General features: G+C 41.7%; 1 long non-coding RNA gene across 1 annotated transcript in view; it reads left to right on the forward strand.

Moving 5' to 3' along the window:
• The first annotated feature begins 636 nt into the window (after window positions 1-636).
• LOC308071980 overlaps window positions 637-15,077 on the forward strand; it is a 147,513-nt gene continuing 133,072 nt past the window's right edge. The window contains exon 1 of the long non-coding RNA XR_013931451.1: window positions 637-769. This is a non-coding gene — a long non-coding RNA (uncharacterized lncRNA). The remainder of the gene's footprint in view (window positions 770-15,077) is intronic.

Raw genomic sequence — 15,077 nt, forward strand, 5'->3', positions numbered from 1 at the left:
ACATATGTAGAGGAACAAATGACTTTTCATGAAAAAGGTCGTGAAGAAATATGAAATTCAGGTCTAAGTTACTTTCAATAGTGGAATAGAAAATTTTCAATAGAAAAGCAATTAGAAAAACTTAAAAGGTTGTTCTTGGGCCAGAATATTCTGGTGTGTGCTCTTGCTGGCTACATGAGCTTGTTTTGCCTTACCTGTGTGGCTAGGACACAAAAATAAGAAGCTTTTCTTGGCACATCTTTCAGCCTAAGTAGAGACATGGTGCAGAGGTCCAAGGAAGCTTGTACACAGCAGAGTCTGCTGCTGCTCAGCTCAGAAACAAATCCTTGTGTTTTGTTGTTTAAACAAATAAGGCATTCCTCCTGTGGGCATGACTACAGGCCCTTGATTAAATTGGGCAAAAAAGATGCTTGGGAGATAAAAGACACAAGAAAAGCTGGTTGCCTAGCCAGAAGTATTAATAAACATTGACTGTCATCTCCAGGTTGGTCCAAGTCATGACTTTCTAAGTGGAAGTGTTATTTTTTTTCTTCCCTCCACAGCTGCCTGTGAATAACTAACCTGATAGAAAGTTAGTTTTGATGTCAGCCTTGTTCTGCTGTGCTGGGAGGACTGGTGCATGTTCCTTCCGAACTGCTCTGGGACTGCTGGAGAAAACTGTTATCCATCTGCCAGATCCCTTTGAGAGGGAAATGCACTCACTGTATGCTGGAGGAACTGGATGAAGAGGAAAACACTTGGGAAAAAGCCAGAAGACAAAGAAGTCTGGGTAAGTTCTCTTTGAATCTGGCATAAACTGTTACAAGGTGTAGGTGTCTGGAAATAGGTGGATTTTCAGTCAGCATTGACCATACACATGCCATCAAAGGCAGCGATGGTTTACTTCTGAAGAGTTGCAAAGTTAAAGTGTGTTTTGGAGGCAACACACTCATTTTCAGCCAACTCACGGGAGGCTGAGGAGGTCAGATTTGGAGACCAGTAATTCTCTCATCCTTTGAGATGGTGAGTGGGGGGAACTGTAACCGAGCAACAACTTTTCTCTGCCAGAGGGTTCCCGTGGAAAAGGACAGGAAATGTCCATTTGCACCTTCTTAATCAGTTTATATGCTAAAACCATTCTCTGCTCAGGAATGAGGCTTACTGGATATAGATAACATATGACTTCATTCTTGAAGTTTGCTAAGACTCAACATGATCTGTTTAGAGTTTGATTCCTTTTACTATAGGGTCTACTACATTCCCATAGCTAAGAGTCTCTTAGAAGACAAATGTATATTTTGAGAGCATGTAACATGACAAAGACAGAATAATAAATACTCTTAAAAGATGTGTTTCTTCTTCCAATACACTTTTTTTAGCTTCTCTGTACTTTTACTAGGCTAGTGTTTTAAATTATCACCAAGTGGGCATGAAAGACTGGCCCTATTGTTTTGTGTGTTTATGCTCCTATTAACAAACAAGGTGTGGAGAAAGTGTCGTAACAAAGAAGGTGTGGAGAAAGTGTCTTTTACTGTCTTGGGTGGTCTCTGGATATCTGTTATGGACTTACCTTAACTATGGGGAAAAATTTTGCTCAGTATTAAACTTCAAGTAGTGTTGGGGTCACTTCAGTTCATGGATCCATCTGTGTTCCAAATTCCTATTCCTATCCAATTTGCATTACTTAGAATCTCTTCACATCCTCTACGTAATAGATGTAATACTTCCTTCTTCTACGGAAGCAGGCTTTCCCACTTGGGGTGTGTCAGGCTGTGTCAAAAGCGGCTCCAGAACAGAACTGCAGGAAGGGCGAGGGACAGTGTCAACTTGTTGCAAGTGCTGAATTTGTCTGAAGTCCCTTTAGATGCTTACTCACTCAGCTTTCCCAAGTAACTGCTCATGAGAGTGTCCTGGGTTTGGAGGGCAGTCGGTGAGCTCTGAGGTGAAATTCACGTGAAGGCATTTGTAAAATGCTTACAGATGCCCCTGCAAGTGTCTGGCACCTTTGAATTTACTAAAGCCTTGAAGGTAAGATGCTATTGTTGCTGTGCTGAATATCTTGGCTTAGATTTCAGGTGAAGATTCTAATAAAGCTGAGAAGAGAATATCAGTGTCATGTCCCCGTGTCCTATAGCTGGTCACCGGAGACCTGTTTTTCATGTAACAGCATCAAACCCAAAAAGCAGAGATGTAAGAGTGGTGCCCTCTCTCACTGTGGAGAATTTGTGGGTTTTCTGTAATGTGATTTCTGAAGTCTGCCTTTGAGACACAGTAGGCAGGCAGATGACCTTTACCTTTGTTGTGCTAAATAAAAATATTTTTCACTTGCTCTAGGTGAAGAAGTAACGCATATATATTTATATATATATATTCATTTTTTGGTCAGTAATGGGAGGGATACAAAAATAAACACAAACCCTGGAATGGCTACCAGGCGATACTGACAAAGTGGCTGAGAAAAGCTGACCTTTACCTGATCTGTCGGCCTCCATGTTTAAAATCTACTCTGTAATGAATGGTCAAGATGTGCGGTGGTAGTACTGTATCTTTTGGTATCCCATGGCTATACTGCCAGTTGATGAAACCAGTAGCTGGGGTCTAAATATCTGAAAATCTGGAAAAAATTCAGCTCTGAATTGAAGTCCTGTAAGCAGTACTTGGATTAAGAGGAACAATAAATCTCCAAACTTACTCTCCGTTTAGAGTTCGGGCTTCTATTGCCAGTCTGAACTGGGGTCTGAGGTTGATGTCATTGGGTTTCCCTCGGTGCAGGAGCAGACAGCAATGATCCATAATGAGTCAAGCTCGCAAAGAATATATCTACCCTCTGGGCATAGGTGCTTCTGAAGGATTTTGAAAGTCAACCTCCTGTCTGTGGCTGTCTCATGCTTGAAAAGCAACTCATGATGAAATACTGACATGTCTAGTGCAAAATCCGAGTCTTTTAATAGCATTATCAGAAACTCCTTTGATATGAGGAACAGAGAAGGTTGAGTGGGAGTGGTCTTGTTACACAGAACAGGCCAAAGACAATAATGCCTGAAATGGACCATAACAATGCATATGTTCTCCAGACAGCTGATTTCATGACTCAGACCTCTGTCATACTGCTTCAGCTGAGGCAGTGAAGCTCTGCGAAGATATAGTTGCAAGCAGAACTGCTTTTCATGACTTGGAGTGAACTCATCCTACCATTCAGCCTTTTACCTTCCTTCAGTCCAGTGGTTGCAACACAGAGCAGAAAGTGGTGATTTGGACTGTCTTTCAGGCTTTGAAAAATTAGTGGCTTCGTTGTCAAGCAGGCTAGATAGTGTAAGACTTTCAGGAATTTTTGGTGTTACCTTTTCTGTGCTCCTGTCAAGTCAGGGCCACAAGGATGTGGTACCAAGTGGATGTTGGTCAGTTTTGAAAACTCTGCCCTTAAATGTGTATCTGCATGGTTTATTGAAAGAAATACCTTTTCTTTCTCTACCCTTAGAGTCTGAATGCCTGCTGTGGAGTTGTAAATGTTATGACTTAAAAGTTCTTATTCCTGACTGTGTACATAAAGATTACAGGCTACAAGATACAGCGTTATCTAAAATGGTGGCCAGTGGATTTAGTCCGCACTCCTATTGTGTTGTGTTTCTTGTAGATCCCAAGTCAAATTTTAATATGTCCATGACAAGCTTTGCTGTAGGTGTGAGAAAAGACGTAGCAGTTCTCATTCTGCAAGTAGGAAATAGGAGGACTGGAGTGGCTACAGGTCTGTGCAAAGTTACATGTCTTTTAGAGAATGGAACTAAAGCTAAATTCCTGATGTCAAGTCTGCAGCTTTAGCTGGAAGGCCGTGCACGTTGTACTTCATGTACATAAAACTAATGCTTGAACATCTTTTGTTTCTAACAGCCTTTTGGTAATAGGACAAGTTATTCACAATACAAAGTGGCTGTATTTGTGGGGGGTGGGGGTGGGTTTGGTTTCCACATGCTGATCTGGAGTGTGCTGCTTACCACACAAATAACTGAGCCTCAGTCCTCCATCCTGCAGATTTTGATAATAATGTTCCTTTATGTTTAAAAACCCATTCTGAGATCTTGGAGGACTGTACGGTATCACCCTGTGGTGTGCTGGACTGTCTATTATTAAGGTGTTGTATCATGTCTGCTGGGGATGTCTTGCAGTTGTACTCTTAGCTGTAGGAACAGGTGAAGAAAAAGTCCCAAAGGCAAACAGGGTTTTGTACTATTCCTTCCAAAACTGGAATGCAAAGGGCTGGGTTCAAAATAGTTGTTTGATTGCATGCTGTTATAATAACTGTTTTCCTTAGGATACTATTTCTCAGTTGGAGTGACATTCTGAGATATTATCTGAAGCTGGATTGGGGCTATTTGGATGGAAGCTTTTAAGATAAATAGGCTCACCTTTGCTTGACCTGTTAGGTTTAAAATTGTTCATATTAATACTACCCTAAGTCATTCTTCATCCTTTTTAGACACTTTAAATATTACAGCTCTAATGACAAGATCTAAATGAAACTGGATGTTATATGTCTGTGCGGATTGACTAAAGATGGTCTTTCGCCTCAAGGAGACTGGAGCAGCAGCAGGGGGACCTCTTGGAGTAAAAGTGGCCTTATCCCATTTGCACAAAAAGAAGAACAACTGGAGGTTGCAAAGTGGTTCAGTTGTAAGTCAGGCGTTTCTGAGCCATGGGTGGGAGAAGCAGAGTTGTGCAGGTGTTCCCCGGCTCCAGTTTGGGAGGTCCTGCAGAGCCCCCAGCTCGGGGGTGGGCTGGTGGGAGCAGAGTGCTGCTGCTCAGGGCAGGGTTTGGGCGTACAGCCCTGTGGCTCACAGGGGAGCGGTGCTGGTGGGATCTGTGCTGGCTTCCAAGGAGCTCCTGTCCTGTGAGCTGCTTCTACCTGTTTCCTGGCCTTTGGGCTACAGCCCTGGAGAGAACAGAGGTGCAACAACTCCGCCTCTGAGGCAGCCATATAAGTGTGTCCTGTTGGCTGGATTAGACCCGTAGGCCTGCATTAGAGGATCTCAAGTGAAGAGATCGTCCCTGGTCCATACAACGTGGTGTGGAACAGAAGGCTGCATCTGTCTTTGAAGCAATGCATTAGCAGACTTTTTTTTTTAAATGATGCTTCTGCAAAAGTGGGTTGTGCAACTCTCCTGAATGAATAATTTCTGGTGACAGCAATGCAAATGCTGTGTTGCTACATTTTGTTTTCCCATTGAAACACTCTTTTTTTTTTTTTTTAATGCTAGACCCAGTCTTTTAAAAACAGAAGCATTAAATAAGACTTCCCTGTCTCTGTTCCGGCACCTAAATCGGTGTCAGCCTTTTCCAAAGGGCTGATCAGCACCCAGAGTTCCTCACAAGGGTCGTGACTGACCAGTGAAAACTTTAGCGTAGTTAACGCTCTGAAAAATCATGTTGCAGATTCATCTGCCTGAGGGTAGGTTTTTTTTGTTGTTGTTTTTGCTCTTTTTTTTCCCCAGTCTCTGACTGGATTGCCAACTTATGTTAATTCATGTTTCTCAGAGCTTCACCTTAGAGCAAGGCTAGGCTTTGAGAACAGTGAGGAAAAATTGAAAATATGATTCAAGTGTGTTCCAAAACGAATAGCAAATATTGTATTGCTTATTTAATTAATTCATTTAAAAACTAATTTAAGAAAAAAAATAATCTCATCAGGGCATGACTGTTTAAAAACTGGCAGGGTTTTCAAGCCTTGAAGTACTGCCTTAAATATTTCTTTAAAAAGGAGTCATCTTTGAAGATGACTGAAACAGCAGTTGTCATAATAGTGGTGTTACTTGCATCTCTCTCTGTTTTCTGGCCCTGACCCAATGCTGGGCTTCTTGCCTGTGCTTGCACTTGTGGTTGGATCAGTTATTATTTTATTCCATGTGACAGAAGAAAACTCTCATTTCTTTGTAAGATCAGGTGACTGTTGGATACTTGAATTTCCACAAACTGAGAGCTACAATACGATGCTTTAACTGGATTCTTCAAACTCAGCCCTTGTTTAGTTTTGCTTTACAGTTAGAGCTGAGCACCAATAAAAAAGAAACACCCTAATGGCAAACTGCTTCCTTGTACTGACACACATGTACATCAGTCTCACTTAATTGTTCTTGCCAGACCGAGTTCAGCTTTATTTTCTCTCTACCTATAACTGAATCACATCTTGTCTCTCACTCATGCAGATCTTTCGGAGTACCCGAAGAAATGAAACTATTGCAAGATGTGGTAAACTGAAATACCAAGGAAGGTTCAACTGTCGCAGCTCAGTGGCTGGAAATAATTGGTTTTGTAGGCCTTCTCAGAAGCCCCAGCTAATCCAGGCATAACATGGCACTGAGTTTTGTTGTACCTACTGATAGGATACAGGCGTAACTGTGGGCTGGTTGGAGTGATACGGTTGTATCCTGAGGTTTTTACTTATCTCTTCCTTGATGATTGGCAACTGTAATATCCGTTGCTGTAACATCTCCAAGACAACTTCACAGCAACAATAATAACTGACAACAATAAGGAATTATGCAAGAAGCCTGAAAATCTCCTCTGTCACATGAGAAACTTCTGAAGCCGACAAAAATACAGCCTGCCTCACTGGGCTGTGACCAGTAGATGCCACTGCAGCCTTTTCAACAGGGACCACCGCAACATGGATATAAGGGAATGGGACTGCAGCGTAGGAAAGGGACATCTGGTGACCTTCTCAGTCATGTTAGCTGATGATGGCATCTGTGACACCACCTGATGCTGGAGGCGTACAGGACAGACAGGAGGTAAAAACACCTTATGTACATGTCTACATGGTTAATTCTTAGGGCAGGTGACATCCTTCCTATTTAGGAATCTATGGAAATCTTGTTTTCCTGTCTGAATTTCCTGTTTGCCCTTGCCTTATGGTACGAGTGGGAGCCATGATGGTATCTCTGCCCCTGCATCAAGGAGTGCAATTTATATTTCTTTCCAGGTTACTATTGTTTTGGGCCCAGCAGGCACTGAAGGTTTCTGCCATGATAGACAGGCGTGCTTGGCATTGTGGTCTGCATTTGGTAAACACTGGCTGTTGCATGTTTATGAAATAGTGTTACTGAGCTGTATTGGGGTTTTGTAAGTATAAAGATGATATTTGGGAGAAAAGTTCTTCCACTGCAATGTTATTTAATAAAAAAATATGTTGGTTTTTTATATATTTTTTTTTTAAAAAAAGCAAACAGTGGAAGCCATACAGCTTCCTCTGTAGTTCTATTTTTTATATGTATATAAATATATATTTTTAACCCACCTGACTATGAAGTCTGTCTGGAACATTATCTATTTAAAAAGTACCTCTTAAGCCAAAGTGTAGAACTTGTTGCTCCTACAAAATGTATGCCCATCAGAGGCTTTACATTGCTAGGAGAAGACTCTGTGGTGAGGGTATCTGGGATTGGAACCAGTGCAGCTGTACTGTACAGATGGCAGGAGAACTTGACAATGTGGTGGTGGTGGGTCTATGTCATTCATGCTTTTGTGTGGAATTTATTAAGGGCAAAAGGAGTTGGCTGTTGTACTAATCTCTCTTTGGGGTATTACAAGCTTGCAGATGCTATTCCAGCCAATTTGCTCCAGTAGAAACATCTCTTTCCTGTTGGATCTTATCATCTCTGCCAGGCAGGTGTGTGCAGGGGCTTTGTGGCTGCTCGTGGAGGAGCTCTGCTCTGCGCATCTGTGATGTGTTTGGGCAGACCTCCAGGAGCACACCGTCAGTAGACTCTCTTTCTCTAGCCTGAATTCCTCTTAACAAGAGCCCTTTTTCCTAAGAGTAAGATTATGTATTCTGGATCAGTTCTGCAAAGCACTTCAACACATGCTTAACTTATGGATATGAATGGTCCTGTTGAAGGCGTTCCTTGGTGCCTTGGCCTGGTATGAACTCTTTGCTGGACTGTCATGGATCAAGCCATGAGGGACTTTTACTGTGGCTGACACTGGAGAGGTGGCCTATCGTTTTCGTTAGAGAATGCTACAGTTCAAGCAGTGCAGATCCCTCGTGATTTGATACAGATACACACTCACCCCTAACAAATATACTTACTTTTGAAGGAATTCAGTGAGCCTCCATGATCAGGCCTTGAAGATCTCAAGTCGTGAGCTGCACCTTCCCAAAAATTAAATCCCACCCCAATATTTTGGCTTTAGGCAACTAGTTCTGCCCAATTTCATTATTTTATTTGTCACTTTGTTTTCTATTTGTCATTTTGAGCCCTTGTGATGCATGCAAGTCATATTGTCAGTCTTTACTGTGCAGCTGAAAGAAAGGGAGATATGCCTTGATGAAGTGGAAGGTGAGATTCGCATGTGATTACATGAATAGAAGAAAGAAATAATCTTAAAAATACAAAATATCTGAAGAATTGGATCAGCAGTTGTGGTAGTCTTTCAAGGATTTGATTAAACTGAATTGGAGTTAGGATTTTCCTTCCTCTAAAAGAAAGCACATGAATGCATGTAACAAAGGAAGAGTAAAGCAGTTTAAATGGAGCTTTGTTTTTTAATAGATGGATCTTGAAAAATACTTTGTCTCTGTATGCGGGTTCTTCTAAACTGCTTATACTAATGTGGTTGTTTCTGTAATTTAATTATCTCTGCACTCAATGAGAACAAGGTAATTAAGAGTCTCTTCTTTTGTTAGCTGAAATGTATTAGTTTTTCCTACGCAGAACTTGGTAGCTTTTGTTTGCTGCTCTTGTCATAGGCTGTTTTTGTTCAGCACAGCTGTGCTTTCTATTGCATAACAACTTAATATAGCTGGCTTTATAGCTCTTCCTTTTTATAGGCTGGACAAAGTTACCTCCAGGGATTTGCAAATGTAGGTCAGTAGTGTAAAAGCACTTCCTGCTCCTATATTAAAGCTCGCCCTGTATCGGCCAGTCAGTTTTGCTTCCAGTCCCTTCAGCAGGTTGTGGTGCAGGCGCTTTGGTATTAGAAGGCTAAATGTGTGTGCAGGGAAATTGCTGGGCTTTCAAGCTTGGTCCCGGTAGCCTGGGTTTGGAAATCATATTTTGTTTTTAACCAGAAAGGTTTTTATTTTAGAAAGCTCTTGGGAGATGAGCTTAACCTTGGACTACGGTAATATCAGGATGGAACAGGGCTGGGCATAGTTTGTGTTTAGATTGGCGACAGCCAATCCTTCGGAGCTGCATGATTCAGTAGCTGACACACTTCCTTCTGGGCATGAATGCCACAGCACGTTGGTAGGAGGTACTGCATTGCTCCATGAGTCATTAAATCCAAAGCACTGATTTTTTCCTCGTCATTAAAGATCACTTGGCTCCCTTAGTAAGAGCGCAGCTTTGCCTGGCTGTTCTGACTAACCCCTGACTCCAGTAAGCTCCCTTGCCGCGCAGTCTCCTCCCCGGCAGTCTGCTTTCATCACTTGCTCTTGGGGTTCCTGCTGAAGTGCTGCAGATTCATGATGCTGGTAGAGAATAGCTGGTCCTTTCTATACTGGGGAGATCCATGTGTTTTCACAGCTCTGAAACTAGAAGGCTAAATAACTAGATCATGTAAACTGGGTAATTTCATTTGCTTGTCAGTGTACGCAGGCCAGGGATCTTGTGCATTCTGTGAGTTTCTTTTCCCTTCCAAAGAAAAGTCCTTAGAGTTTCACATTAGTGGGTTTCACTCCAGAATTTCTTGTCCATTTTGGGAGCAAGGAGGAGTTTCCCCTTCTCTGCAGCAGGGGCTTTGAGCTTTGCAGATTACCGAGGACCTCCTCAATCTTGTGATAGCGGTAGATGTGTTTATGTCTCCTTGTGTATCTGTTTCACAGTGACCTCTTTGTGTCCCAGTGAATGGCAGGTGGTATCCTGCCATAAGAAGACTGAAATATTTGCGTTATAACTGGCAGGCTAGCCATGTGCCAAGGCTGCTGTGTCTTGAGAATGTTTTAGCACCTTTGTGCTAGAATGCTATTTATGTGCAACTGCTTTAAACTTGACTAGAGGTGGTGGTGGTCAGTTTACACTGTGAAGTAGCTAGCTCTCCTTTCTGACCCATACAGACCAACAGGACTTTTCTAGCCTTAGAAATTGCAGGCTCTGAACTGGTGAGCATGGAAGAGGGAAAATGCCGAAGGGAAAAATGGGCGGTCATGCTCCCAGGACTCTGGACAGCTTTCTGGATCTGCATCTACTGTAACTTGTCATCTGTGCGAATTCTTGGTGGCTTCTGGAGATGTGTTTCCCAGCAAGTTTCATGTGTTAATCTTTTAATGAGCTTTTGTTAATGAAGCTTTTTAACAAGAATTTCTTGCTTCTTGCATACTATACTCTGCTAACTCTGACCTGTGTTTGATCTGGAATTGTTTTGGGGATATCCAAGTATGAAGGAAATGTCTGTCCTTTAGGCAGGAGTAGAGGCTCCATTTCTAGGTGAATATTCCATAATCTTTAATAATATCTTGTTTTGATAATATGTTTTTTAAGTTACTTTCCCAAGAGCTCTAGTTCTGTGCTCATCGGAATCTTAGTTTATTGAGTTGATGGCCCATTTTGTCTGATGTATCAGGTAAAGGTCTTGGTCAACTTTCCAGCCCAGAGATAAACAGGAACTTTTCTTTTAAATCTGTTTTTCCAACTCTAATTTTGAAACCAAAAACTTACCTGCAAAAGAAGTGCCTATGTGGGAAAAGTAAACCATAGAGGTTTAGCTTTCTTAATCCTTTCCCAGAATTTCTCTGGAAATTAAGATGACTGTCATTCCAGTGTTTGAAATCTAGCGTATCGTAATCATTCTTAACATGTTTTGAGATGTTACTCAGTAGTTATGCAGTATATACCTGTTTGATCAGAGTTTTTAAAGGCATAGTTACATTTCTAGGATGAGAGGTTAGCAGTTCAATAAGTCTGTGACAGTAACAGGAGTCTTGTCTTAACCCACTTCCTAATTCAGTACCTGGAAAACTCGAAGGTCTCAGATTCAGTATTGCTTTTAAGGGGATACTTGCAATAATATTTGTAGCTCACACGGTGATACCGTGCTGTGCTTGTTCTGACCTCCCTTTAAGGACCTGATCCAAAATCAATTTTGAAGTAAGCGGAAAGTCTTCCATTGATGTTGTGCTTCAGAGCAGATCCTAGAAGAAACTGCAGAGGAAGCGATAACATAGTGGTGGGTCATGTGTCTTGTGTCTGCAGTGCTGGGGAGCTGATGTCATGTTTATTAGAAGCCAAGATCAGAGTTCACAGGCTCAGGAAATGTCTGCAGAGTTTAGGAATGGTTTGTAACTTCTATCCCAATGACAGGTTTATTTGGCACTTTTTGATAAGTGGCCTGTTTGAAATTTCCTCTCCAAGTAAGCAATTTGTAATTCCCACTTGAAAGGGCTACTGTGGGGGATGGTGATGGGGCCATATTTGAAAACCATTTATGGTTACTAACATCCTGGCATCTGTCATCCAGGAGTCCTGTGCCTTTATTGTTTTGATCTGTCCAAAACAACTTCTTTATATAGAAACTCAAAAATTTTGTGTCCTGAGTGCAGATAAAAATATTAATGGTCCCTTAAAATATATAGATAGAATTAGTGACTAAGCTAAAGGATCATTAGAAACAGTTACAGGTTTTTTTTTTCTGTGATGAAATTTCTTTGCTTATTTCTATCACCTTGTCTCATACAACCTTGCAGTGCGGTTTTCTCTGTTCTCACCAAAACACTGTCATTGTGACACTTAAAATATGCCAATTCTAAGCTGTTGCACAGATTCATTATCCTCTTATCCTGAGCGCGGCTTCTGCTTTCTCTAGAACAGTGCAGTCATTTTGCAGGTGTTGGAGGTTTCTTCCACTGATGACTTCTATGGGCTGCTGAAGAAAGTTGGAAAAACTCTTGTTGTGGTGATGTAGCTGCAGTGCTCTAAGGATATCAAGGAAACAAAGTTCATTGAGAGAGGTAATGGCTTTTCTTAAACCAGATTGTGTAGTTGGAAAGAGCAATCAAACTCAGAACCTCAAGGGATCCGGTAAAGTGAATCTGAGCCCAAAAGTTTGTTCGGTCTTTCTAGATATGTTGGATAATTCTTGTTCACCTTCCTGAACTTTGACAGAACCGTCAAGCTCCATTGATGGGAAAAGCATATCATGATGTGCTTTTGGGATTATGGTTAGATCCTAGAACTAACTGGAATTATAACAATGTTTGGTTTTGATGACAATTAGGTTTCATGAGCTTTTTTTCATGTATGATTGTCCAGCTGCTCCTCTGAGGTGTAGAAGGAGTATGAGGAACACTGGACAACTGCCTGCCAAGAATGAAAATGGGTGTTTCCATTTTGCTGCTTTTTATTCCATTTTCAGAAGCCATCTGGTGCAGTAGACCTAAACCTGAGTTTCAGCTACACTGGTTTTTATTTTGAGAATTGGAGCAGGTATTAGGGAAGCGTTAGCAAAACGTAAGCTCTTCAGCATCAGCACTTAGGGATGTGGAGGAACCCAACATAGCAGCTGTCAAATCCACCGTGTTTAAAGAGGAGTTAGGTCGCTGCCAGACTTCCTTGGGAGCACCCAGGTCAGGTAAGGGCCTTTTGGAACCTGGATACTCTGAAAATCTAGCCTTTAGTACATGTGTAACACTTGTAAATAAATCCCAGACTCCTGTGTCATTTGTACTTGTGAAAGTTCCTCAGTTCCTTTTTGTGGTAAGATCTAGTTGGACAAATAATGTCTTTGCTGTTCTGATGCTTTCAAAATCTAAATAAATGGAAGAGACCTGATTTGCCTGAAGACATGTGGAGGACAAGCAGTAAGGTTGAGAGGAGATTCTGGATTCCATTTCCATGTTGCTGCCCTCTTCACTGGGTTTTGAAGTCACATAGGGTAATCTTGATTTGTGATCAAGTTTATTTCCTGCCAACAGATGTTTATCCATCAAATATACCCTGGCGTCTGCCCTCATTTGAGGTAAACCAGACAAGACCATCCAAATAGCGCTTTATCGTAGTGTTGATTTTGTTCTGTTCTTGGCTTCCTGTTCTCACTATTTAATGATGTATTCATCCTGGTGTTCCCAGAATCACGGGGAAGTACTGCAATTCAGCATTACGAGTCTAGTTGCTGCCAGCAGAGGACATTGTTGTTCAATAAATTCCTCCGAGAGGCTGTCTTTTGGCATTTGCTGTGGCTCTGTAGCCTGGTGTTTTACAGAATTTTGGTATGTTGGACAATTTGTTAGACTTATAAAAGAGCCTGTTTTTGTTGAAGAGTGAAAACTTCTGAGATGTTAGAAAACAAATTGCAACTGAGCTGCCACCCAGGTCCTAGAAGCGGTGCTCTTTGTCATGCCAGTTTTCAGCCAGTAAAGCACTGCTTATCGAAGTGCGGTTGACTGGCACCAGTACCGCAAAGTTTGCATGTTGGATAAATGATTAGCAGGAGGAATTGAAATCTAGGGAAACATGACGCATCTATTATTAGGGAAACTTTCACCTGTACACGAGGGATAAGCAGGTGGCACGGCAGAAGTTGAAATTGAGGAGGAGTTTAAAACTGATGGCTTTGAGAAACGTGAATTTGACTGTGCCTTGTGCGAGGGTACCTCTCGATGGCAGCAGTGGGCTAATGCTGCCACAGAAAGTTCAAGGAGGGGGAAAATTTGTGTTTGTTCAGCCATTCCCTGATAGCAGGTGTGGAGGTGGGAGCTGGGGAGTCAACCTGTTACTATAAAGGAATCTCTATTGGGCCAACAAGAGAAATGGGAATCCCTGCAGACACAGAGCAGCCTTAAGTCATGTACGCAACAGGGCAGGTGCTCTGAGGTGTCGATGAACCTGGAAAGCAGCTCTTGGTTATGTGTAATTAGATGTACTCTGAACAGAGAGTGTATATCCAGTGAAGTGTCTTCTGTAGGAGGTGGCCCCATGTTTTAGAGGACTCTTGAAGGGCATAAATATCTTGTTTACCAAACCCAAACAAGCCAATGCAAAAAATCCTATCCCCTTCTGAGGGTAAAACCAGAGATTTAACAAAAGAATTCTTTTTAAGAATTCACCTCAGGTTTGTTAAATTACTTGCTAAATAAAAGTAATGTGGAAGCTAAGTACTTGATGCTTTAAAAATGTCTCTGATGTTGGCTCTAGTAGAACAATTCCTTAATTCACTGTTAAGTTTTAAAGTTAAGACGGGAGGGAAGGTTTTAAGCTGACTTCAGTTGAAATGATTTTTGATTTCTGAGACTGTTGGGTCAACAGGGAGGATTCAACTCTCTGAGAGCGAGCCAAAGAACATACTGCTTCTCCTTCAGCACTTCTAATGCCTACCATCATCCATTACTTTGCTTCTAATGAGTACTTGAATGAAAACGCCCTGATGCCACTGCAAACCCCAGACTGTGGCCTCCTGTCCCAAGCATGCAGACAGAATAATACTGTTCCCTTCTCTTGTGTGTTAGGAAAGTTACTCTGCCTCAGCACTGCTAAAAAGGACTGCAGCGGGGCTGGGGTGTGTTTGGCAGGCCTTGCTCTATCAGCTTTAGTTGCACCATATTTGTATTAGCTGAGGATGTGGCTTTGGGTTTTGATTTTGGTTGTTGGTTAAGTCAGGAAACCTAAGTTTCTCAGCTGTGATGCCTTTTTTTTTTTGTTTGCATGGAATCTGCTTTTAAATGTGGAGTATAACTGACTGAATGTTGCTTTTCTGATGGATTATTTCTCTTTTTGGAATTTCGTGGCCAGATGCCTCCTGAATGCTGCCAAAGCCAATTGTTTGCCTTTTTTTTTTTGTAATTATTTTTTTAAGAAGTAATAGCGGTTGATATTTGCAGTATGATGGCTAAATTCCTCAGTGGAGATTGATCTACCCCTTACCCTGCCAAGCAAGGAGGCAGGCACACTAGGGCTGATTGTCAGTACAGACTGGTAGTGCTGATATCGGGGACACTGACAGTTGAGAATAATTCGGTGGTTGGCCTCAAAAGTATATCTAGATCAAGTGTTGGAGACAGGTCTTAAACAGAAAAATATGATGGCTAAAAAGAAAAAACCCCTGAATTTCCTTTCACAGGAGAAAAGAAAATCACAAGCTTCTAAGGAAAGATGTGGTGAGCTTCATTCCTCGTA

The sequence above is a fragment of the Falco punctatus genome (assembly GCF_963210335.1).
Source record: "Falco punctatus genome assembly, chromosome: 12".
Lineage (NCBI taxonomy): Eukaryota > Metazoa > Chordata > Aves > Falconiformes > Falconidae > Falco > Falco punctatus.